The sequence below is a fragment of the Diabrotica virgifera genome, chromosome 5 (assembly GCF_917563875.1).
Source record: "Diabrotica virgifera virgifera chromosome 5, PGI_DIABVI_V3a".
Classification (NCBI taxonomy): Eukaryota; Metazoa; Arthropoda; class Insecta; order Coleoptera; family Chrysomelidae; genus Diabrotica; species Diabrotica virgifera.
Window position 1 is genome coordinate 64,217,222 of NC_065447.1, and position 24,742 is coordinate 64,241,963.

Sequence of the window (24,742 nt, forward strand, 5' to 3'; positions counted from 1 at the left end):
TTTATAAATAAGCCGTAAGATTTATTAATCAGAATTGTTTTTACATCTTCAGATCTATTTTTCATTTTTTGTGTATTGTGGTGTATAAATTAGGATTACTTATTTTCTGAATTATTAATAATAATTGAAAATATATAGCGGTCTAAATACAGAGTAATCCATATAAAATATTTGTCACAGTAAGTTAATCTCTATATTAATATATTTTAAAGTTAAATTAATTTAGATACAAATAGCAAATTTCATAAGTAAAAGTACTATCCTATTATATGCAAAATTTATCCTAGAATCAAATATATAGTTTTTCTATTTGCACATTTTTTGTATCATCTATCCCTACTCTCTATGTAATGTTATAAACAACATCAACTCATTTCAAAACAAAATTTAATAGGTTTCATATATTATTTAATAGCAAGTCGATATAACAACTGAGGATAGTATAAATATAACATGTATATTTTTTATTCATAATACCGGTTCTAATACCGGGATCACGGTATTTGAAATTTTAAATACCAAATACCGGTATTGAGATTTTGGCTCGGTATTGTAAGCCCTAGATATAAACAAATTGACTTGAATTTTTATACCCACTGGATATTCGGCAATTCGTAGCAGCGCCATTGAGCAATATGGAATATATTAGTAGAAGCAATAGTCTTATAAAAGCCTAGGACGATACGTCAAGTAAAAATGCTGCTTGTCCGGAACAATAACTCTCGGATAAATTTATTATTTATTTATTATTTTAAACAAATTATATAGATACGTAATACAGTAAAACCTCGATATAACGGACCTCTATTTAACGGACTTCGGATATAACGGACACAAAAAAAGATCAAGTGTAAACAAATTTTGAATGCAAAAAAAATAAAAAATCGAATTCTGGAAGAAAAATCAGCAAGGACGGGATCTCTGCACTGCTCTTTGTGCTAAAGACGATGGATCGCATGGATTGACTGCTATAAATGTTGGCAAATCTCGTAAACCTAGAGTTGTCAAAGATAAATCTGCCTGCATCATCTGCCTGTTTCATATTATAGCTCTAATAAGGCATGGTTCACCACGGATATTTTCAAAAATTGTTTTTTTTAAAGAATTTGTACCTGCAGTGAGAAATTTTTAAGAGAAGAAACTGGAAATACCTCCGAAAGAGGTGAAATGTTTATAGATTTTAGACAACACCCCTGCTTATCTCCCTGAAAATATTTGACATTCAGAAGATGGCACCTTTAATTGTATCTTTTTGCCAAAAATTACATCGCTTATTGCGATGGATCAGTGAATAATAATTTTGGAAACCAAACGAGCATATTGCAGAAGTTTTTAGATGAAATAGAAAAGTAAAAAAGTAGCAAACAAAACTTGATTTTTTTTAACTTGCAGATTTGTACAGCTGGTTCCTAAAAAAACTGATACGACTCTTAGTAAAATTTGATCATTTTGAGCAGTGTATGATTGGTTTGACATTATATTATATTTATTAATATACAGACAAATAATAAAATAAACAAACAGCGATTTTTTGAGGTTGAAGTTATCTGACCAATTTTAAGATTTGACAGTAACAGTGACATTATGTAAATAATAAGTATTTATCCTTCAAAATATAATAAATTAAATATAATTAAACTCATATTCATTATTTCACACCTCATCAAAAGCTTTTTACAAGAACATAGTCAGCGATTTTGATGTGGCTTAGAGCCAGACTACATCAAGATCGCCTATAAATCGTGCTAGTAATTGCCTTGCAGCGAGACCAAAAACAAAAAGAAGAAAAAGAAGAAAGTACACTGCTCAATTTTCTACTAAATACGCTTTAAGAGTCGTATCAGTTTTTTTTTGGAACCAGCTGTACATTGTATCTAAATAGAGTAGGTACAGTTACGGTCACTGAATAGTTTACACTTTAATTTTTACATTGTAATACTGCAAAAATAGCAGTGTCGTACGGATTTGATAAATGTCAAAGTCAAAAAATTTGAAAAAGTCAATGCTTGTCAAAAACTTCAGAAATGTTGAAAAATAAAATAAAACGATATCAAACTCCTCCAAAATGATTCGAATTCATTTGAGTGATGCGCAAAAAGCAAGAGCATTTGCCAAACTCGAAGAAGGTTGGAAGAAGGCAAGTTGCTGCAGATTTAAACGTGAGCCATATGTGCATATGGAAAATCAAACAACGATGTGGTTATCAATATTTAATATAAAATAGATTTAAAATAAAAGGGTATTTTAAAACCAGACTTCCTTATTTTCGTTATTAATACCATAATCAAGTTTATACAAAAAGACTTCTTTCTATACTTTTCATTTTGTTAAATTTTGTAAAACATATTATTTATATTATTTTGATTTTTTAATTTTAATCAACCTATTCTAGGTACACCAGTGGTAACCTCACATTGACGTAAAAGGTGCGTTTACACGAGGTAAAAATTTAAAAAATCTGCTCCTAGATACGTAATCCTGTAAACTATTTAATGACCGAAACTGTACATATATATTTTCAAAAAAAAAATTGATTGATTTTAAACCTATTTTTATATAACGGACTTTCGGCTTTGACAGACATACTGTCCCCCAATTGTTCCGTTATATCGAGGTTTTACTGTATTAAAATATTATTTTTAAAATTGAATAAAGGACTTTTATTATTTATTTATAATTTAGATTTTAAACAAAAATTATGTTATATTAATATTTAGTTTGACTTTGACGGTTTTGTCAAAAGTAAACAAAGTATGCTTTGTTGATACATTAGCAGGTGGCTAATAAAGAAACATAATTTGCTGAATTATTTTAAATTATTAATAAAATATTAATATCATTTGATTGGACAATTATTGATTGAAATCACTAGTAAAAACCTTAAACTTTTTTTTATAAAACTTTTTACAAAATTTTTAAACATATACTATTGTACCCTAGAAGTTTTTCACTTCACTAAGTTTTTTTATACTCTGCTAATTATATTTACTATAGGCTATAGGTAACGCAGTTGAAAAAACCCGGTAGCTGTAATTGAAGTATTCAGTTATTGATATTAAAAACATACCGTGTGCCCACGCAGATCTCGAAATGACATCAGATAAACAAATAAGTTATAAATAATCAATGTTCATGAAACAAACACAATACGATGAAAACTCGCGTTGTCAAAAAAAGTTAGTATACAGTAGTTTGTTGTTTAAACTATTATGTCCCGCGATGTTATTATTGATTTGCATCTTTAACAGTTGAAGAATTGAAGGTACTTCTTTCGCAAGTCAATTTACTACCTGCGGCCGCGAGGTACCACTGTTACCACGCAAGTACGATCTAATGCAAGGTCAGTACGAAACTGCCACTAACAAACTTCAAACATTCAAACAAACGTGTATTTTCAATTTCTGCGAGGGCGGGACAGGTTTTGCGGGAACAGGATTTGTTTTGTCATATATGTTTTTCAAAACGCGAAAGAAGCAAATCGATTCTATAATGATGTCTTTGCACCTGTATTCGTTTCTTTGTTTAGTTTCTCACAGCTGAGATATACACGAATTAATGTGTTATTATTGCTATGGTTTCGTCTTGTGTCTTGTTTTATCGAACGACTAAAATTTACCACTTTTTCTTTTTTCCACTCTAAAGACTGTTATGACTTGATTTCGCAACTGGTTTAATTAATTTCTTTATCATTCTTTTTTGTTTGCTAAAAAAAAGTTTCATGTCTAAAGACAAATTATTATTCTTCCAAATGTTTCTGTCTTTTCTCCACGATCCCGCATTTATTTGATACACGAAAAGAACTATATAAATAGAAAAAAAATTAGTGTCCTTGATTTAGAGGGCTTGTTCGATTTTCTGTAGGTGTATAATTATTATGTATTACATATTTAATTGCTGTTCCGCACACCTTTCTATATTTTTTGTTGCGTAAAATAGCGTAATAGTTTCCGAACAAAATTAAATTAACATAAAAGTTTACTACACAGTTTAAAGTGCTGTATTTCACAAATAGTGACATTTGGAGGGAGGAAATAAACGGACGCAGGCTTCACAAATAGTCATAGCAGATGACGTAATGGTCATAGGTGACGTTACAGAGCCACTGTGACCGACATTTTAAATATGTCCTTATGACAAGGACTTATTTGAGAACTTTCTTCGGGAGCTTGAAGAAACAGGTAATGTTCAAGCCGCCAAACGATCTGGTCGAACAACAATAATTAGTGATGACAAAAAAATTGAAATAATTTCAGAAATGGTAGTGAATGAAGCCTACTTCGTCTATGGCCCAAGTTTCGCCTATCTCTGTAATCAGTCAAAGGACAGTACACCAAGTGTTAGATAAAAACAAATTTCCAACCAACTTTCAAATGATGACCCCGACCGAAGACTATACTAAATTTACAATCAAGATGCAGTAGAAATAAACAAACCAAGACAAGTTAAATGCTACTAGGAGCACTCCCGAATCATAATTTACAATGTAGACCAGGGCGCATCTGTAAAAATATTAGTACATTTGGACGTTGAGAGGTGACTCAAATTTTTTTGCAGAAATTGCTTGACAATAAATCAAATAATAATATTTGAGTTATCCTCCCTCTCAAAAAGGTCCGGAACATTGTTTAAATAATCAAAATGTCAAAAAATTAAGGAAAAATTCGATTTTCTTCTTGGATTTTTGATTATAACTTTAAAAGTATTCATTTTCGAGAAAAGTTGTACTGAGATAAAAGTTGCTTAATTAAATTTCCTACAATATAGAATTGGTTAAAAATTTAAAAAATAGTCACCCTTGTTTGCAAAATAACAATAATTTTGAAAAAAACATACAAAAACAAGTATTCGCATTATACGTTTTTCAACCATTTACGCTACACTTAGGACCTTCATGTTTCACCCAGAAAAACTTTATGATACAGTAAAACAATACTGTAAATTTCATTAAGATCGGTTCAATAGATTTTGCAATCCAGCTTTCGTAAAAAAAAAATAATTTTTTCAAAATGTTACAGGACTGAAAATAAAGCAGATAGCAAGTTGAAAATTTTTTTGCTTATAGAAGTGTACTGTACCTTTCATTTGCAATTTTGCAAAATTAAAATCGATTAACACCACGGCGTCAGGAATTTTTTTAAAATAAACATTAATTATTGGTGCTACGCGCAGGACAGCGGATAGTTTGTTTTGATTGGGCATTCCAATGACCTTTGATAATGATTGATACATTTTAATTTTTATTACATTTCGATATAAATAAATAAATTGTTTATTGCCAAATAAAAACACATACTCTATCCTTTGAAATAACACTTTTATTAGCAAAAACTTTCTTTGTTAATATATTTTAACTTAAATAATAAAAGTTTATTATTTTTAAATATATGCAATTGTTTAAACAATATTTCACAAACAATAATAAAATTAGTTTGATTTTTGTGGAATTAAAATATTAAAATATAACAAAATATAGAGTAAGAACATAATATATTAGATAAAGATTGGAAGAAATTTTGGTGGGAATCAACTTGTGTGAATCGAACACCGCTGTCCTGCGCGTAGCACCAAAAATTATTGTTTACTTCAAAAATTTTCTGACGCCGTGGTAATTAATCGATTTTAATTTTGAAAATTGCAAATTAAAGGTACAGTACACTTCTATAAGCAAAAAAAAATTCAACTTGCTATCTGCTTTATTTTCAGTCCTGTAACATTTTGAAAAAATGAATTTTTTTTGCGAAAGCTGGATTGCAAAATTTATTTTGCAAAATCTATTGAATCGATCTTAATGAAATTTACAGTATTGTTTTACTGTATCATAAAGTTTTTCTGGGTGAAATATGAACGTCCTAAGTGTAGCATAAATGGTTGAAAAACGTAAAATGCGAATACTTGTTTTTGTATGGTTTTTTTTCGCAATTATTGCTATTTTGCAACTAGGGTGACTATTTTTTAAATTTTTAACTAATTCTACAGGGTGTAACAAAAATACAGGTCATAAATGTAGTCACATATTCTGGGACCAAAAATAGTTCGATTAAACCTAACTTACCTTAGTACAAATGTGCACACAAAAAAAGTTACAGCCCTTTGAAGTTACAAAATGAAAATCGATTTTTTCCAATATATCGAAAACTATTAGAGATCTTTTATTGATAATAGACATGTGGCATTCTTATGGTAGTAGTATCTGAAGAGAAAATTATAGTGAAATTTGGACACCCCATAAAAATTTTATGGGGGTTTTGTTCCTTTAAACCCCCCCAAACTTTTGTGTACGTTCTAATTTAATTCTTATTATAGTACCATTAGTTAAACACAATATTTCAAAAATTTTTTTGCCTCTTAGTACTTTTTCGAAAAGTCAGTTTTTATCGAGATATTTTGAATATTTGTCAAATCCACCACATATTTGTATATGGCTAAGTACGACTATGGAGACTTGGTAAAAATATGAAAATTTATTTATGATTTACATTTTTAGGTATATTTTGAACCATATTAAAAAAGAAGTAATATCTCGATAAAAAGTGCCTTCTCGAAAAAATACAAAGAGGCAAAAAAGTTTTAAAAATACCGTGTTTAACTAATGGGACCGCAGTAAAAGCTTAATTGGAACATACACAAACATTTGGGGGGTTTAAAAGAACAAAACCCCCATAAAATTTTTATGTAAACATATTAAAAAAGCAGCCGCAACTCGATAAAAACTGCCTTATCGAAAAAATACTAAGAGGCAAAAAAGGTTTAAAAGTATTGAGTTTAACTAATGGTACCACAATAATAATTTAGTTGGAACGTACACAAAAGTTTGGGGAGGTTCAAGGGAACAAAACCCCCATAAAATTTTTATGGGGTGCACAAATTTCACTATAATTCTTTTTTAAGATGTACCTGCCATAAGAATGCCACATGTTCATTTTCAATAAAAAATCTCTAATAGTTTTCGATATCTTCGAAAAAATCGATTTTCATTTTGTAAGTTCAAAGGGCTGTAACTTTTTTTATGTGCATATTTGTACTAAGGTAAATTAGGTTCATTCGAACTATTTTTGGTCTCAAAATATGTGATTTAATTTATGACCTGTATTTTCGTTACACCCTGTATATTATAGGAAATTTAATTACGCAACTTTTATGTCAGTACAACTTTTCTCGGAAATGAATACTTTTAAAGTTATAATCAAAAAACGAAGAAAAAATGGAATTTTTCCTCCAATTTTTGACATTTTGATTATTTAAACAATGTTCCGGACCTTTTTGAGAGGGAGGATAACTCAAATATTATAATTTGATTTATTTTCAAGAAATTTCTGCAAAAAAATTTGAGTCACCTCTCAACGTCCGTCTCAAAACAGATGCGCCCTGGACTAATGTATAAACTTTGCAAATCATGATTTGGGATTTACAATGTATGTATTGTTATATTTCTATTTGATATGAAAATTAAATTTTGATAATTATAAGCAGATTTCAATTTAATATAAAATATTTTCAATTTTCTCAACCACGGGCATATAAATTTAGAACAACCTGTATACAACAAATTGTCATATGTAATTTTAAGAAGTGATTAGAAGAAGCTTACGAAACTCGGACAATGCGACTAGAATAAACAAAGTGAATGGCGCGTACCATCATCGTTGTTCGCGGAAGGTTCGATCATTAGCCTATGCTAAATAAGACTCAGTTGAAATCGATAATAGGTCATTATCGTTGTTCGCGGAAGGTTCGATCATTAGCCTATGCTAAATAAGACTCAGTTGAAGTAGATAATAGGTCATTAAATTTTGTAAATAGTAGAAAGTAATTTTAGAATGGGAATTAACTATTTTTTTTTAAATCCATTAAGCATATTTAGAAAGATTAAAAATTGGTTTTGAGGAATACTGCGAATGAGAGTTGGTGGTGGAAGGTTGATTTGTGAATCTGGAAGGGATATTTAGAAAGTAGGGGAATAAATGACAAATAGAGATCAGAATGTTTTGAGCTGTCGAGAAGGGAAGTCCAGTAGTAGACGGTAGTGTACGGAGAGTGAGAAAGCCGGTGTAGTTCCGTGAGTGTGGAGATCTATCGTGGAACGAGAGGTAGGCCAGGTTGAGAGTAAAGAACCTCCTTGAGCCAAGAGTGTCCCGGTAGCTGATTGCAGTTTCGAAAAAGGTAGAACACAGCATCACGACAGAAGCAGGAACGAGAGCTATACGAGCTAATCTTCAAAGGAGAACATTACTGAAATCCAGGACGAGGTTTTGATCGCAGCCAAGGATAGCAGGAAACGGGTCTTGTGTGAAGACATTCTCAGTTCACCAGAAAAAGGTCAGTCTCATTTGTTTGGACATGAATGTATGGGTTTTTCGTATTAAATACCACATTATAAATTGAAGAACATAATCAATAATATCAGAAAAGCTTCATCAAACTTAAATAGAATTGTTGCTAATAAATCCTAATAGTTAAATGTTAATAAAAACTTTCAATTGGAAACCAAAAGGAAATAAGATTCCCATTTGTAAATGTTATGTTTAAGAATAATAAGATCTAGCACATATTAAGCAGTGATTGCCATTTAAATAAAATAAACAATATTTTGATTATAATTGTAACCCATATGTGTGTATTATTTTACTCTTTTCTTTCCTATCCCGATTAGGAACCATTGAGAAATACTGAGAAGCCACGTAAGTAAGTAATTAATTTTATAATTCGCCCTGAGATTGAAAACATATTGATATGTGATCTGGTTAATTAATTAAATTATTATTAATGCATTGATTAAATTAAATGACAAATAAGAATATTATCTCATATCAATAATCAAGATCACATCAGTATATACATTGTAAATTATGATTTGGGAATGCTCCTAGTAGCATTTAACGTGTCTTGGTTTGTTTATTTCTACTGCATCTTGATTGTAAATTTAGTATAGAATTCTGTGAAAATATGTCCTATCAAATTAATCAACAACCAGATTACGTAAAAATAATTTGTTTTAGTGACAAAGGTACGTATTACGTACAAATAATTTGTTACTTTTTCAATCAATGGAAATATTAACACACAATGTGAGGTATTGGAGCGACACAAATCCTCACAACTTTAGTGAAAAACATACTAAATTTTCAGAAAAAGTAAAATGTTTGGACATGTATTTTGTGAGGAATAAAAGGTTGTCTTTTAAAGACAAATCACATGTTATGACTTTATCTGACGGATATTCTCAAGTTAAAGTTGATTTCATGTAATATAATGAACTCTCTTCCAATAAAGTCGTCCCAGGAACGCAACTCATAAATATTGGCAATATCATTTTAAAGCGTCTACTTTAAACTGTATAATACCTACATGTCTGAATCGTCAATATGCATGAAGAATTTTTTTACCAAACAACAAAAACAAAATTTGTTTAATTTATTAATGTTTTGTATTTTGATAACGATTTCCGAAGAGGAAATCGAGACGTCAAATAAATTTAATTTCAAGCTTATATTGTGGCTTATTCCCAAATAAAATGGTAAATTGCATAAAATGCCACAAGAAAATAGCTTCAGAACAATATTCATGAATTGTAACTACATCTACATTCTACAAAGACCATGTGGTGAGCCCGCTCCCATCTGAAAAAATTTCTGATTCGGTTTCTTTGTGGATTCCTATTCAAAAATGTCCCCTTTAAACAAATCTGAAGGGTGCCAGGCGGAATTTTTGGGCAGAAATTGTTTAAACAATTTTTTTAGATAAGCTTATCCGCATCTTCAATAAAGCTTTTCCTTTAATTCCTATTAAGCCAAAACATCGAAAACCTTGGGTTACGAAAGGTATCCGCATATCAGCCAAGAAAATGCGTTCACTTCTATACATCAAGAAATTTACTACCAATGTTTCTGTCACTGAATATATCACGAAGTACAGGACAACATATCTAAAACTTGTCAAATCAGCTAAAAAAGCCTATTATCAAAATCGTCTGGGAAGCTCTAAAAGTGTTGCAAAAGAAACCTGGTCTATAATAAACGATCTTCAAAATAAAACTCACACAGCTCAATCATTTTCCCTTCCAAATCCTGAGAGTCTAAACGATTACTTCGTTAATGTCAGTAAAAATATAATATCAACTATTTTGCCGCAAAAAGATCCCATTTCCTATCTCCCTAATTCAAGAAAGGTCTCGAATTCATTCTTTTTAAAACCAGTCGATAACTCTGAACTGACCCAAACAATCAATAGTATCAAAAGCAAATCATCCTGTAGTACTGATGGACTATCTATAAAAATTTTCTCTAATCTTACAGAAAATGTGTTGGAAATCCTCGTCTCACTAATTAATGATTCCTTCGAAAAAGGTCAATTTCCAGAGTGCCTAAAGACAGCCATTATTATTCCTCTTCATAAGGGTGGCGAAAAATCTAATGCCTGCAACTATAGACCTATTGCCTTACTACCGGTACTCTCCAAAATTATTGAGAGACTCATTAAAACTCGACTTATGTCTTTTATCGTTGATAACAACATTTTATCTCAAAATCAATTCGGCTTTTTAACTAATAAATGTACCACTGATGCCATGTTTTCTGTACTACATGAGGTTTATCAAGCACTAAACAATAATTTTTATACTGCCACTGTTTTCTGTGACTATGCCAAAGCTTTTGATTGTGTAAATCACGACATCTTGATTAAAAAACTAAATTTCTATGGAATTAGAGGTATTTCTTTGAATTGGTTCCAATCCTACTTGAATAATAGGAAACAACTAGTTAGAGCAAATGATACTGACTCTAGTCTCAAAAACATTGTATGTGGAGTACCGCAAGGTTCAGTATTGGGTCCTCTTCTGTTCCTTATCTTTATAAATGACATTACTAATTTAAAAATCGATGGGAAAATTTTTCTTTTTGCTGATGATACCAGTATCACTTGGAGCAACTCAACTATAGCATCTCTTCATGAAACTATAACTTCGGATCTACTGACGATAAAGACCTGGTCTGACTCTAATTTACTCTCTTTTAATGTAGATAAAACAGTAGCATTATCCTATAAAGGAGCTCTTCAACCTTTGCCTCTTAATAACAGTCAGATCAGTACCGTTGATTCTGTAAAATTTCTTGGTATTGTTTTAGAGAGCAACCTCAAATGGTCCCTTCATATCGATTCGTTAAGTAAGAAACTCGCCTCAGCTTGCTTTGCAATAAGATCTGTCTCAAGGGAACTCAATTTAGCATCTTCTAAAATAACATATTTTTCATTATTCGAGTCTCATCTTCGATATGGTCTTCCTTTTTGGGGTTCTAGTACAGCTGCTCAATTTGAGGTTATTTTTAAATTGCAAAAAAGAGCAATAAGGTATCTGTTTGGCCTCAGAAGATCTACACATTGCAGAGGTTACTTCAGCAGTCACGGAATTTTAACACTTCCATCTTTATATATTCTAGAAACGGTTTGTTTAATTCGTAAACACCTTCATGCCTTTCCAGCAAGGCCCAATCATCTTTACTCCACCAGAAATTCAATCTTTGATATTTATTTACCGATCCCATGCACTGAGTTAGTAAAGAAATCTATATTATATTTCGCAAAAAAACTTTACAACCATCTGCCTTTACAACTTAAATCTGCAACATCTTTCCCAAAATTCCGTAAACTGACAAAAGCCTATCTATCTGAAAGACCATATTATTCAATAGAAGAATTTCTTAATGAATAACTAAGAAAATTGGGTTTCATACGCAGTAGCTTAAACTGTCAATTCCTAATGTTGTATTTTAGTTGTTGTAAGTATGTTCAACTTTCAATTTGCAATGTATATAAATTTTGCAATTAATTGTTTTTGTCTTTGGTTTTATATCTTATTTACTGTATATTGACGATTTATCTAATTTTATTGAATTGTAGTTGTTATTTGTTATTTCTTGTTGATATTATTTTTCTTTTGACTGTATGTAAGCTTTGTCCATAAAATTGTAAAAATTTTCAGTGACAATAAAGCATATTTCTATTCTATTTCTATTCTATTCTAAACAAATACAAAAGATCACCTTTTTTTCCAAACAATAAAGCTATCTTGTGATTTTTCTCAAAAGTTGATTTTTTCCAAAAATCTCCTATTTTCCTCCGAAAAATATATTTCTTTGACTTTTCGGGACATTCTAAATAAAATAGGTTAGACTAGTCGCATTCGATTCAGCGACCAAAAATACGCCAGAGAAGAAATTAACACTATCAATTTATTGACAGGGCTTCTAATAACTCCTGAAAAACACATAATTTTACCATAATTTGTTAATAACAATTAAACGCACCACATTTGGGCTTCCAGACCACTTCCATTGGATTCAGCGACCCAAAAAACCTATAATACCACCATCAAAGCGCGGCGACCTAAAGGTACCCACGGGACCCCCTATGTTGCGACTAGACTACCTTCAGATTTGTGTAAAGGAGATATTTTTGAATAGGAATCCACAAAGAAACCGAATCAGAATTTTTTTCAGACGGGAGCGGTCTCATCACATGGACCTACATGTAGTATGAACTCTACAACAAAGTGATGACCGCAGTTTCACGTAACCGCGGTAACTTCAGGAACGTATTCCCGCGGATACGGAAGTATTCATTTGTTAGAATTTTTTATTCATGTATATGATAGTTATTAATATAATATTTTATTAGTATTTATTACGAATAAGTGAGAGGTAATATGCGAAGCAATGAAGCAGCAAAAAGCCCAAAAACTACAAATTTTTTGCATTAGAAATGTTGAAATCGCAATTGCATTATTGAACAAGCAAAATGAATTTTCCAAAGTAGTCCAGAGCTCATCTGTTTTGAGATGGACGTTGAGAGGTGACTCAAATTTTTTTGCAGATATTGCTTAAAAATAACTCAAATAATAATATTTGAGTTATCCTCCCACTCAAAATGGTCCGGAACATTGTTTAAATAATCAAAATGTCAAAATATGAAGGAAAAATTCGATTTTTTTATTGGTTTTTTGAATATAACTTTAAAACTGTTCATTTCTGAGAAAAGTTGTACTGACATAAAAGTTGCGTAATTAAATTTACTATAATATAGGATTGGTTAAAAATTTAAAAAATAGTCACCCTTGTTGCGAAATAGCAATACTTGCGAAAAAAACCATACAAAAACAAGTATTCGCATTTTACGTTTTTCAACCATTTATCCTACACTTAGGACCTTCGTCTTTTACCCAGAAAAACTTTATGATATAGTAAAACAACACTGTAAATTTCATTAAGATCAGTTTAATACATTTTGCAAAATAAATTTTGAAATCCAGCTTTCGCAAAAAAAATTCATTTTTTAAAAATATTGCAGGACTGAAAATAAAGCAGATAGTAAGTTGAATTTTTTTTTGCTTATAGAAGTGTACTGTACCTTTCATTTGCAATTTGCAAAATTAAAATCGAATAATTACCACGCGGCGTCAGGAAATTTTTTAAATAAACATTAATTTTTGGTGCTGCGTGCAGGACAGCGGTGTTCGATTCACACAAGTTGATTTCCATCAAAATTTCTTCTAATCTTTATTTAATATATTATTTTCTTACTCTATATTTTGTTATATTTTAATATTTTAATTCCACAAAAATCAAACTAATTTTATTATTGTTTGTGAAATATTGTTTAAACAATTGCATATGTTTAAAAATGATAAACTTTTATTCTCTAAGTTAAAATATATGAACAAAGAAAGTTTTTGCTAAAAAAAGTGTTATTTCAAAGGATAGAGTATGTGTTTTTATTTTGCAATAAACAAATTTATTTATTTATATCGAAATGTAATAAAAATTAAAATGTATCAATCATTATCAAAGGTCATTGAAATGCCCAATCAGAGCAAACTATCCGCTGTCCTGCGCGTAGCACCAATAATTAATGTTTATTTAAAAAAATTCCTGACGCCGTGGCAGTTAATCGATTTTAATTTTGCAAATTGCAGATAAAAGGTACAGTACACTTCTATATGCAAAAAAAATTTCAACTTGCTATCTGCTTTATTTTTAGTCCTGTAACAATTTAAAAAAACAAATTTTTTTTGCGAATGCTGGATTGCAAAATTTATTTTGCAAAATCTATTGAACCAAGCTTAATGAAATTTACAGTATTGTTTTAGTGTATCATAAAGTTTTTGTGGGTGAAATATGAAGGTCCTAAGTGTAGCATAAATGGTGGAAAAAATGTAAAATGCGAATACTTGTTTTTGTATAGTTTTTTCGCAATTATTGCTATTTTGCAACAAGGGTGACTATTTTTTAAACTTTTAACCAGTTCTATATTGTAGGAAATTTAATTATGCAACTTTTATGTCAGTACAACTTTTCTCGGAAATGAATACTTTTAAAGTTATAATCAAAAAACGAAGAAAAAAATCGAATTTTTCCTTCATTTTTTGACATTTTGATTATTTAAACAATGTTCCGGACCTTTTTGAGAGGGAGGATAACTCAAATATTATTATTTAAGTTATTTTCAAGCAATTTCTGCAAAAAAATTTGAGTCACCTCTCAACGTCCAAATGTACTAATATTTTTACAGATCCGCCCTGGTCTAAAGTGCATTTCGAAGTGGTGAAAAATAATACATTTGTAATTCGAAAATAATTGAAGGAAATGTGTTCAATACTATGTACTACTCCGTTTGTTTAGTGCCGCTGAATATGAATATCATGACGGCGATAGTCTCCGAGGCACCTAGTGACCAGGATGGGCCTCATCCGGACTATTATGTAAATCAGATAAAAACATTGCAAACTAAAAACCATTGCTAGGGGTTTTTGGGGACGCTAATCACGAATATCATGGCGGTGATTGTATCGTCTCCTGGAGGTTGTGGAATTTCGATGCAAAGTTGTTACTTTACTCAGGGGTTTGTTTTTTGAAGTCGCTGAACATGAATATTATGTCAGCAATAATCTTCGGGGCACCTGGTGCCCAGGACGAACTGATTTTGTATCGAATTTCCATAATTCCAGGAGACTAGTCCATTCTTTATAATATTATAATTAATAATAAACACCAGGTAAAGTTTGTATAAAAGGCCCGGTTTCAGGTAAAATTTAAATATGTTTCAAAAATGAATGACCATTTTCAATTTCATTGCAACACGAAACTACAGCCGCACCATATTCTAGTTCAATCAGAGAGTGCAATAATCGTACAGACATCAATTCTCTAAACTAAGTACATATCAATATATTGGGTTTTGTATTTTATTTCTTGAAGAAAATTATAGGTACATAATTTCAAAATTTCACCTTGTAATATTCATATTATACCCTACCTACATAATATAGATTGTTAAGGAGCTTTTAAAAACATAAAAATATACCTGGTATTTCATTAAAACTAAATATATTATTCTGTTATTTGCAGCATTTACGCAATTTATTATTATCCGAAGTGGAAGTCGAAACGTTAATAAAATCAGTTTTCAAGTTAAATTGTGGCTTATTTCCCAATTAGAATAATAAAAAACTAAATATGATGGACTATGTTAGACTTGCATGAATCACCCTCTACATTTAAATTTATGTTTAAAAAGAGCCACATTTAAATTTAAAACTTGATGTGTACCAACGTTTTTTACAATTTTGTAAAATAAGGACATAAACAATTTTATGCCATAAGTGGTTTCCACATTTTATAATTTCAAAATTTCACCCTGTACTAGACATAAAGACCATGCATGAAATAGATCGTTGAAATCAGGTTGTTAAGCAGCTTTTAAAAGTATACAGGGTGTTCAATTAAAAAAGCTTACAGACTATGCTAAGCTTACTTGAATCACCCTGTACTACGAGTACGTTTAAATTTATGTTTAAAAAGAGCACATTTATACATATAGAAATTGACAGGTCTCGGCGTTTTTATAATTTTTTAAAACAAGGACAGACATAATTTTAGTCCGTAAGTGGTTTCCACTCTACAAGGTGTCCCAGACTAATTTAGCCAGGCTATATCTCTTAAACGAATAGAGATTTTCAAATGGGACAAAAACTGATCTATTCCATTTGTAATAAACTGTAATATGGCGTAGAAAAAATCATCCCTTAAATATTCATCCCTTAGTTACAACCCCTAACTTTAATCTTTTTAATAGCACCCTGTACATTTTTTTATAGTTTTGGATGTGGTCTTCGATCGTCTATTCAACACATTTTTCAAAAATAAAATAGGTCAGTAAATAATCAAGAAAATATCAGTTGATTTTTGTTAATTATGTGTCCCAGACTAATTATCCAGGCTATAATTCTTAAACGAATAAAGATTTTCGAATGGGACAAAAACTGATCTATTCCATTTGTAATACACTTTAATATGGTGTAGAAAAAAAATCATCCCCTACATATTCATCCCTTAGTTACAGGGTGCTATTAAAAAAATAAAGTTAGGGGTTGTAACTAAGGGATGAATATTTAGGGATGATTTTTTTCTACGCAGTATTAAAGTGTATTACAAATGGAATAGATTAGTTTTTGTCCCATTCGAAAATCTTTATTCGTTTAAGAAATATAGCCTGGATAAATTAGTCTGGGACACATAATTATCAAAAATAAACTGATATTTTTCTTGATTACTTACTAACCGATTTTATTTTTAAAAAATGCGTTGAATAGACGATCGAAGACCACATCCAAAACTATAAAAAAATGTACAGGGTGCTATTAAAAAAATTAAAGTTAGGGGTTGTAACTAAGGGATGAATATTTAGGGGATCATTTTTTCTACGCCATATTATAGTGTATTACAAATGGAATAGATTAGTTTTTGTCCTATTCGAAAATCTCTATTCGTTTAAGAGATATAGCCTGGCTAATTTAGTCTGGGACACCCTGTATATAATATTTTTAAACATTTTTGTATATTTGATTTAACCTATTTTTTGTATTAGATGACCGCGATGTGTTATAGTTTGTATCAACCTGTATATTAAAGAAATATAATGGAACTAAAACACTTGATTGAACTTCTTTTCATCTACTTAATTGACTGATCTGTTTTGTTCGGATACTTTCATGTTAACAATGTGTATATTTTTCACTTAATCACAGTCATTAGCATTAAAACAAAGTTGGCAAACAGTACATTTGATAAAACTAAAAAAAATTCCTCCAGCATCTGGACACCTATGTTCAAATAAACAAATGGAGAATATCGGCTTGACAGTTGACAGTTTCAAAGACAATCAATCCCGAATTAAAATGGTTATAGCTAAAAAGAGAACAGTTACTTACTCGGTGACCTAAATAAAGTGACTAATGATTACAAAAAAAGATAAATAGTATTAGTTTTTGTGTAGGTTGATGTAGTGTGAAAAGGTGAATCTGATTCTACCTGTTTTCGCCTACGCGGTAGTTAACATTATGAATTAATTGATCGGAGCCAACAAAATGTTTTGATAGATGCGTCCTGTAATTAAATAAAATTAACATATCAACGAAAAATTTGCAAGTGATACTACCAAGGAGTTATGAGTACGCAAAAGTATAAAGGATTTGGAGTTATCGATAAAATATATATACATTTGGGTACAGAAATGCAACAAGAAGCACATTGAAAGTGGTCGCATCGTCACAACATGCTTTACCGCTGATAGTCGACTTCTGCCATGTACCTAAAACAATATTTGGTTCGGGTTGAGTTATTTGCCATGTTTTTAAACATTTTTTTTAACATGAATTTATAAATTACTTTAAGCTATTCCCAAAAAAAATTGCGGTACATCCATTTATTATTTCATCCAAATATCCATTAGCATTATTCCATCTCCAATCAATTGAATTGACAGCTTTATCGTCTAGCCAAATATGAATTTCTTAATAAACTATCTTAATGTGCTAGTCAAAAGCATCTAAAGGGCCCCATTCACGCTGAGATCGGTATCGATAAATGTATCGCGACAAGTTGCGATACATGTATCATGAGATTTGTATATGTTTCACGATAGTGATACAGACGGCGATAGAGTTATAGATGATGAAGATAGAGAGTTGTGATAATGATACAGCGATCATGAGACAGCCAAATACAGTATGATATTTGTATCGCGATACTGATACTTGCAATATATATCGATACCGATCTCAACGTGAATGAGAACCTTTATATACACACCCAAACTAATATGGAATCACCATGTATTTCAAAGCAATATTTATTTCTTTTGAAAAAACTTGTTATTGTTGCGAAGAATAAAGGTTTTTATTGAAAATAAACAAATCGATAAGACAATCAGATAGTACAGCTCGGTATGGTATAGATTATTTGCTTGAGTTACAAATTGAACGAAAATAAATAAACTAACTTTTGCGTCCAAAAACGAAAATATGCCTCGTGTAGGGGTATTGAACTTACAACGGGGAAAGATTATTGGTCTTGTGGAGCAAGTAATGTTCTCAGAGGGACATAGCTGTAGAGCTAGGCGTAACACAGGGCGTTCTGTTCAAAACCTATGCTAGGTAACAGGAACTAGGAAAGCTCAAAAATAAAGCAAGGAAAAGTCGCCAAAAAGTTTAATTGTCCAATCAGCTGGAAGACACCCAACCATTTCTCACCTGCAGCTCCAAAGGCAGTTTTTGGAAGCTACAGGTGTAACTGTTTCAGTTGAAACGATAAGAAGATGAGTTCGTGCCAAGAAGTATACAGCAGGAGACAGTTATTCCCAAGTTATCCAGGCAGCACAAGATTGATCGCCTAAATTGGTGTCTTCACCACCAAAATCGGAAAATTGGGAATTGACAAAATATGCTATTTTCAGAAAAAGTCAGGATTTGTGTAAAATCAGATAACATACAAAATCGTGTGCTTAGGGGTCGAGGAAGACAAGCAAGAACGAAAACTGTCAGATCTGTTCACAAATATACAAGAGGAAGTATAATGTCCTGGACAGGAATTGGGATCTGTAAAAATACTCCTTTAATTTTCATCCAATCAACTGTAACTGCTCACAGGTATATTGATAACCTGTAATTAGGCTCTGAAGAGGTGCAACAGGAGAAAATTTAATTTTATTGTATGATAATGGACCTCCACATACCATTAGAGTGACTAGAGACATCATTGAAGCAGAAGGTATCTCTTGTTTGGAGTGGCCTGCTTGCTCACCCGAACTTAACCCTATAGAGTATTTCTGGGATATGCTTAAAAGGAAAATTAGAGCTCGCCGGGATAATCTACATATCAAAGTTATTGTAGAAGGAACACAATGTATTTTTAAATTCTGGTGGATGCGCCGTAAAATATACTTCACAGTTATGGGTACCCAAGTTATCCAGGCAGCACAAGATTGATCGCCTAAATTGGTGTCTTCACCACCAAAACTGGAAAATTGGAAATTGAAAAAATGTGCTATTTTCAGAAAAAGTCAGGATTTGTGTAAAATCAGATCACCCACGAAATCGTGTACTTAGAGGTCGAGGAAGACAAGCAAGAACGAAAACTGTCAGATCTGTTCACAAATATACAAGGGGAAGTGTAATGTTCTGGAGAGGAATTGTGATCTGTAAAAAAACTCCTTTAATTTTCATCCAATCAACTTTAACTGCTCACAGGTATATTGATAACCTGTAATTAGGCTCTGAAGAGGTGCAACAGGAGACAATTTAATATTCATGCATGATAATGGACCTCTACATACCATTAGAGTGACTAGAGACATCATTGAAACAGAAGGTATCTCTTGTTTGGAGTGGCCTGCTTGCTCACCCGAGCTTAACCCTATAGAGTATTTGTGGGATATGCTTAAAAGAAAAATTAGAGCTCGACGGGATAATCCACATATCGAAGGTATTGTAGAAGGACCACAATGTATTTTTTAAATTCTGGTGGATGCGAGGTTAAATATACTGCTCATTTTTTCTTAAAATATATGAGTGATCAATTTTTTTTTCACCTCATCTGACTTAGTTTGAATACAATCGATATTTAATAGTGATATTTTTAAAGATCTCTTCAAGCACTACAGAAAGTGTTCCCAGAATTATACCAATAAAATCGATCATTTTTTTGTTATTTCAAGTTGAATGCACCAATTCGAGAGTTCACAAAAAAATATTGTAGAAAGAATTTAAATTATGGTGGATGCGGCGTTAAATATACTGCGCATTTTTTCTTAAAATATATGAATGATCAAAATCTTTTTTGCACCTCATGTCAGTTAGTTTGAATGCAATCGACATTTAATAGTGCTACTTTTAAAGGTCTTTTTAAGCACCACAAAAAGTGTTCTCAGCATTATACCCGTAAAATCGATCATTTCTTCGTTATTTCATATTGGGTGCGTTCGGACGACCATAGCGGCTGACTGTCAGCAGAAATCGGCTGAGTGGTTGTATCCAGCCGTGATAGGGAAAGCTTAGTAAATCTCTCAGCGGCTGACTTCCAGCGGTGACGTCTGACAGCTACTGCTGGCTCAGCTGTCCAGCCGCTGTGGTCGTCCGAACGCACCCATTGAGTGCATCGATTCGAGCATTCACAAAAAAGGTCTTCTTTCACCTAACATATTTCACCAACCATTTCAACTTTAAGATTTTTAAATCGAAAAATTAATCTCTGTTTATAAGCTTCAAAAGTATTTCTTACACTTATTTTCGTTAGATGCATAGTTTTTAAGTTATTCGCAAAACCATCGCAAAAACTATCCGAAAAGGTGACATTTTTCAATGGAAATGGCTAATTTTCAATCACGAATAACTCAAAAAGTGTCGAGTTTTCAATAAAAAAAAAGAGTTTTCAATAAAAAAAAATTATAGAATATGATTTGTTTACAATTAGGTCCTCTAACGACTCTCGGGGTTATTTTGACAAAAAAATTTCTATCCTCGAGAAGGGATGGAAATTAACCCCAAGATAAAAGCATATTTTGGCATAGGGTAGACTTTGTTTCTTGAACTATTCCCTACTTATTCTGAAAATATAATGGTAGGGGAGCCCAAGCGGGTATTTTTGCAGTTACTCGAGCGCGTCAGATTATCATATGGGGAGAAACCTGGTGACCAGCAGATGTACCTCTACCATATATTAGCTCTTAACGCAGAGGAGTTCGTTAAGGGAGGCCCGAAAAAAAAATATATCCTTAAAATACTCGAAATTGTCAGATTAAAATAAGGTAAGTTAAGGACATGCAAAGCAGTGTATATTTCAAAAATTTGACGATTTGGGCGGGGCGTAAAGAAATGGACGAGTTTCACAAAAAAAATCGAATAATTCGAGAAATGAACGTTAAATCGAAAAAATAAAAAATACGTGTTCAATATTTTTCAAAAATCTATCGAACGATACCAAACATGACCCCCCACGGAGAGGGATGGGGGGTAAATTTAAAATTTTAAAGGCAAATCCCGCGATATTGCGCAAAATAAACATTAGATCGAAAAACTGCAAAATACACTTAATCAATATTTTCGAAAAATCTATCGAATGGTACTAAACACGACCCCCACGGAGGTGGGGTGGGGGTAACTTTAAAATCTTAAATACGAGCCCCAAATTTTTATTCCAGATTTGGATTCTTTACGTAAAAATAACCAACTTTTATTCGAAACATTTTTTCAAATTATGGATAGATGGCGCTATAATCGGAAAAGACGATTGTTGGAAATGGAAAATTAAATTAAAAAATAGCAAGCGCCCACTAAAATGGAAAACTTTACTTAACATTTTTTGGTTTTAGGACCTACTCTTCACAACCCACTAGGTCCCAAAAGCGCTCGAGTGACTGCACATTTAGCATACTTCGCTCCCCTACTATAAAGTAAACTGATGTATTAAGACGAAATTCGGAGCCAAATACCCTCAATGACTGCACTAATTGTTATTTTCTCTTATTTTTTAATGCGATCGATACAAAACACCCGTATTGAGCTGCCCCCCCCCCCACTTGCAAAAATTAAAAAACAAATAGCCCTGATTTATGAGCTATTTATGAGCTCTCATATTCCGCAAACTTAAAAATTTTGAGCTCGTTCCACTGTGCAGGAATTTAATACTTTAGTGGGGGGCCCCCCCCCCACTACTTAAAAATAGGAATATTGAATCCGGTTTTTGCGGCAGAATTACGAGCTATTTATGAGCTCTTGAAATTATATAGTTTCGATTTTTGAGCTCATCCCCTTCACCCCCAAAACAACCCTTTAATTGATTTAACTTAAGAGAAAAATGCTGAGAAAACTTAAAATATATCGTATTGCGGATATAATTCCTATAGCTTATATACTCTAAGAATAAACTATTAAATCACGTGCATTTCGATTATTAAGCTACAACCCCTTCGCAAGAAAACCACCCTATCTTCCCGGCTTAAGGCTATGGGTATATAATTCGCAAATATTTTCGTGTATCCCTACTTTTTCTGTCTTTACACGGCAAATTACGCGTAGTAAAATTCACACTTGTATGGATATGTAAACATTACTAGAATGTCATTCTACTTGAAAATGTCATTATTAATTTCAAGAGATGGGTTTTGAATGTTCTTGGATAACTGTTATTTTTATAATTGGAAATTATTAATTCAGTTAATAAATGTGATAATTTTTTCACTAACTATGTATTCAGTAATTGTAATAATTTATTTGTACAACAAAGACTAATACTCAATCGAGAAAAGAGGAAAAGTGTTAAAGTGATTTTTTAATAATATATTGTTATGGAACGCTTACAATTTTGAACCTTTAACAACAAAATACTTGGATCACAGAATATATTATCCTGATGTATTCTCTGCTTGGATCTTCCACAAATAATACACAATAAATAACTTTTTATTAAGTTTACGTCTTAAATCAATTATTTATCAAATACACTACATTTCAATAATATTTAATAAATAACTCAACATATTCCCGATGAAATGTCAAATATTTAAAATTGTCACTGATTGTCAGTGTCTGACTGACAATATATGCTGACAATATTATATTCGGCTGAGTGCGTTGTAAGACAAAGATAAATTTGGAAAATATTACCACGGCATTGTGTTTATTTTTTTCGAATCCTGAAAAAACCAATAAATATTTTTGAAAAATTTAAACGCAGAATGAAAGACTAAATTATTAGCGAGGGCCGAAAGTCCCTTAGAATAATTAAAAAGTTTATTTTGAATGATATATTTGAAATTAAAAACCACACTAAATTTTCTCTTAGTTTTTCACCCCTGTAACTTATTAAAATAAACATTATAGAAGTTCTCAGGGACTTTAGGCCCTCGCTAATAACGTGATCTTTCATTCTGCGTTTAAATTTTTCAAAAATACTTATTAGTTTTCTCAGGATTCGAAAAAAATGAATCCCCATTTGAATTGCATTGCAGCCGAAAATACGTACCGATCCTCTTAAGAGAAAGTTGTACTTAAAATGTATTAAATTAATTATTTGGCGACTACATATCATTTAATAATTTATAAGCTTCCAAATTACGCGCATTTAGATCAGTAAATTGCAATTTATTTTGTATAGTGCAGTCACTGAAAGTAAAAATCAACGATTACCTTCAATTTCGCTGAACCTTCATCGACTTTCACGAAAATTGGTCAGTGGTTAGAGGATACCTCAAGAAACAAAGGTGACACGGTACCACCTTGCGCCTTTACCTTGAAGGTGGATACCTCCCCTTCTCGGGGGTGAAAATTATTTTATAAAAAATAACTGCACAAATCTATAAAAGAACAAATTATAAGCAAAATTTATTATATAAAGTTATTAAAATAAGTCAATACTTTTTAAGTTATTAAAAATCAAAAATTTTAAATATTCGTGAAAAAAATGCATGTTTTGAAGCGGTTTTTCGTAAATCACTGAAAAACTGTAAACTTTTACAAAAAAGTTAATAGTAGTTTAATTCGTATAGCTTATATTCTAAGAATAAACTCTTAAATCACGCGCCTTTCGATTACTGTGCTACAACCCCTTAGCAAGAAAACCATCCCATATTCCCGGCTTAAGAGAGAGTTGTACTTAAAATAATTTAAATTAATTATTTGGCGACTAGATATCGTTTAATAATTTATGGGCTCGCAAAATATACGCATCTCAATTATTGAATTGCCATTTTCTTTCTATAGTGCAGTCACTGAAGGTAAAAATCAACTATGAGATTCGATTTCGGTAAATCTCAATTCATTTTCACGAAAATTGGTGAGCGGATTTTGATGCTATTAACTTTTTTTGGAGCTCATTTTTGATAGGTATTTTTAAGTACTTTAACAAGTATTTAGTACCTAAGTGTTATAAAATGCATCTCTTTCCCTTTATTTAAACTTGAATCCTTAGATTTGAACAGTCGCAGAAAAAAATATACATTTAATTACCAATAACTTACTTTAAATTAAACTTAAAGGGTTTTTCAAGTAAGCAATTTATTATATTTTTTATTAGCTTCAATTTTCGTGATAAAAACTTTTTTGTAAAAACTTACAGTTTTTGAGTTATTTATGAAAAATCGCTTTAAAGCATGCATTTTCTTTCACAAAAATATTAAAATATTTGATCTTTAATAACTCAAAAAGTATTGATTTATTTTAATCACATCATATAACAAATTTTGCTTACAATTTGTCCCTCTCTCGATTTGTAGGGTTATTTTTAATAAAGTAATTTCACCCCCGAGAAGGGGTGACATATACCCCAGGCTAAAACCCCAAGTTGTTATTGTCAATTCGTGAAAATGAATGGAGATTTACCGAAATCGAAGGTCATAGTTGATTTTTACCTTCAGTGAG

General features: G+C 31.3%; 1 protein-coding gene across 8 annotated transcripts in view; it reads right to left on the bottom strand.

Annotated features, from left to right (window-relative positions):
• Window positions 1-24,742, bottom strand: part of LOC126884204 (myocardin-related transcription factor B-like) — a 454,025-nt gene that overhangs the window by 92,145 nt on the left and 337,138 nt on the right. Inside the window, exon 1 of one of the 8 annotated variants that reach the window (XM_050650079.1) lies at window positions 3,068-3,340. The exons of the other annotated variants lie outside the window; for them this stretch is intronic. The gene's annotated coding sequence lies outside the window, so the exon portion shown is untranslated. Of the gene's footprint in view, window positions 1-3,067; window positions 3,341-24,742 lie in introns of those variants that run through there. 8 annotated transcript variants of the gene reach the window in all.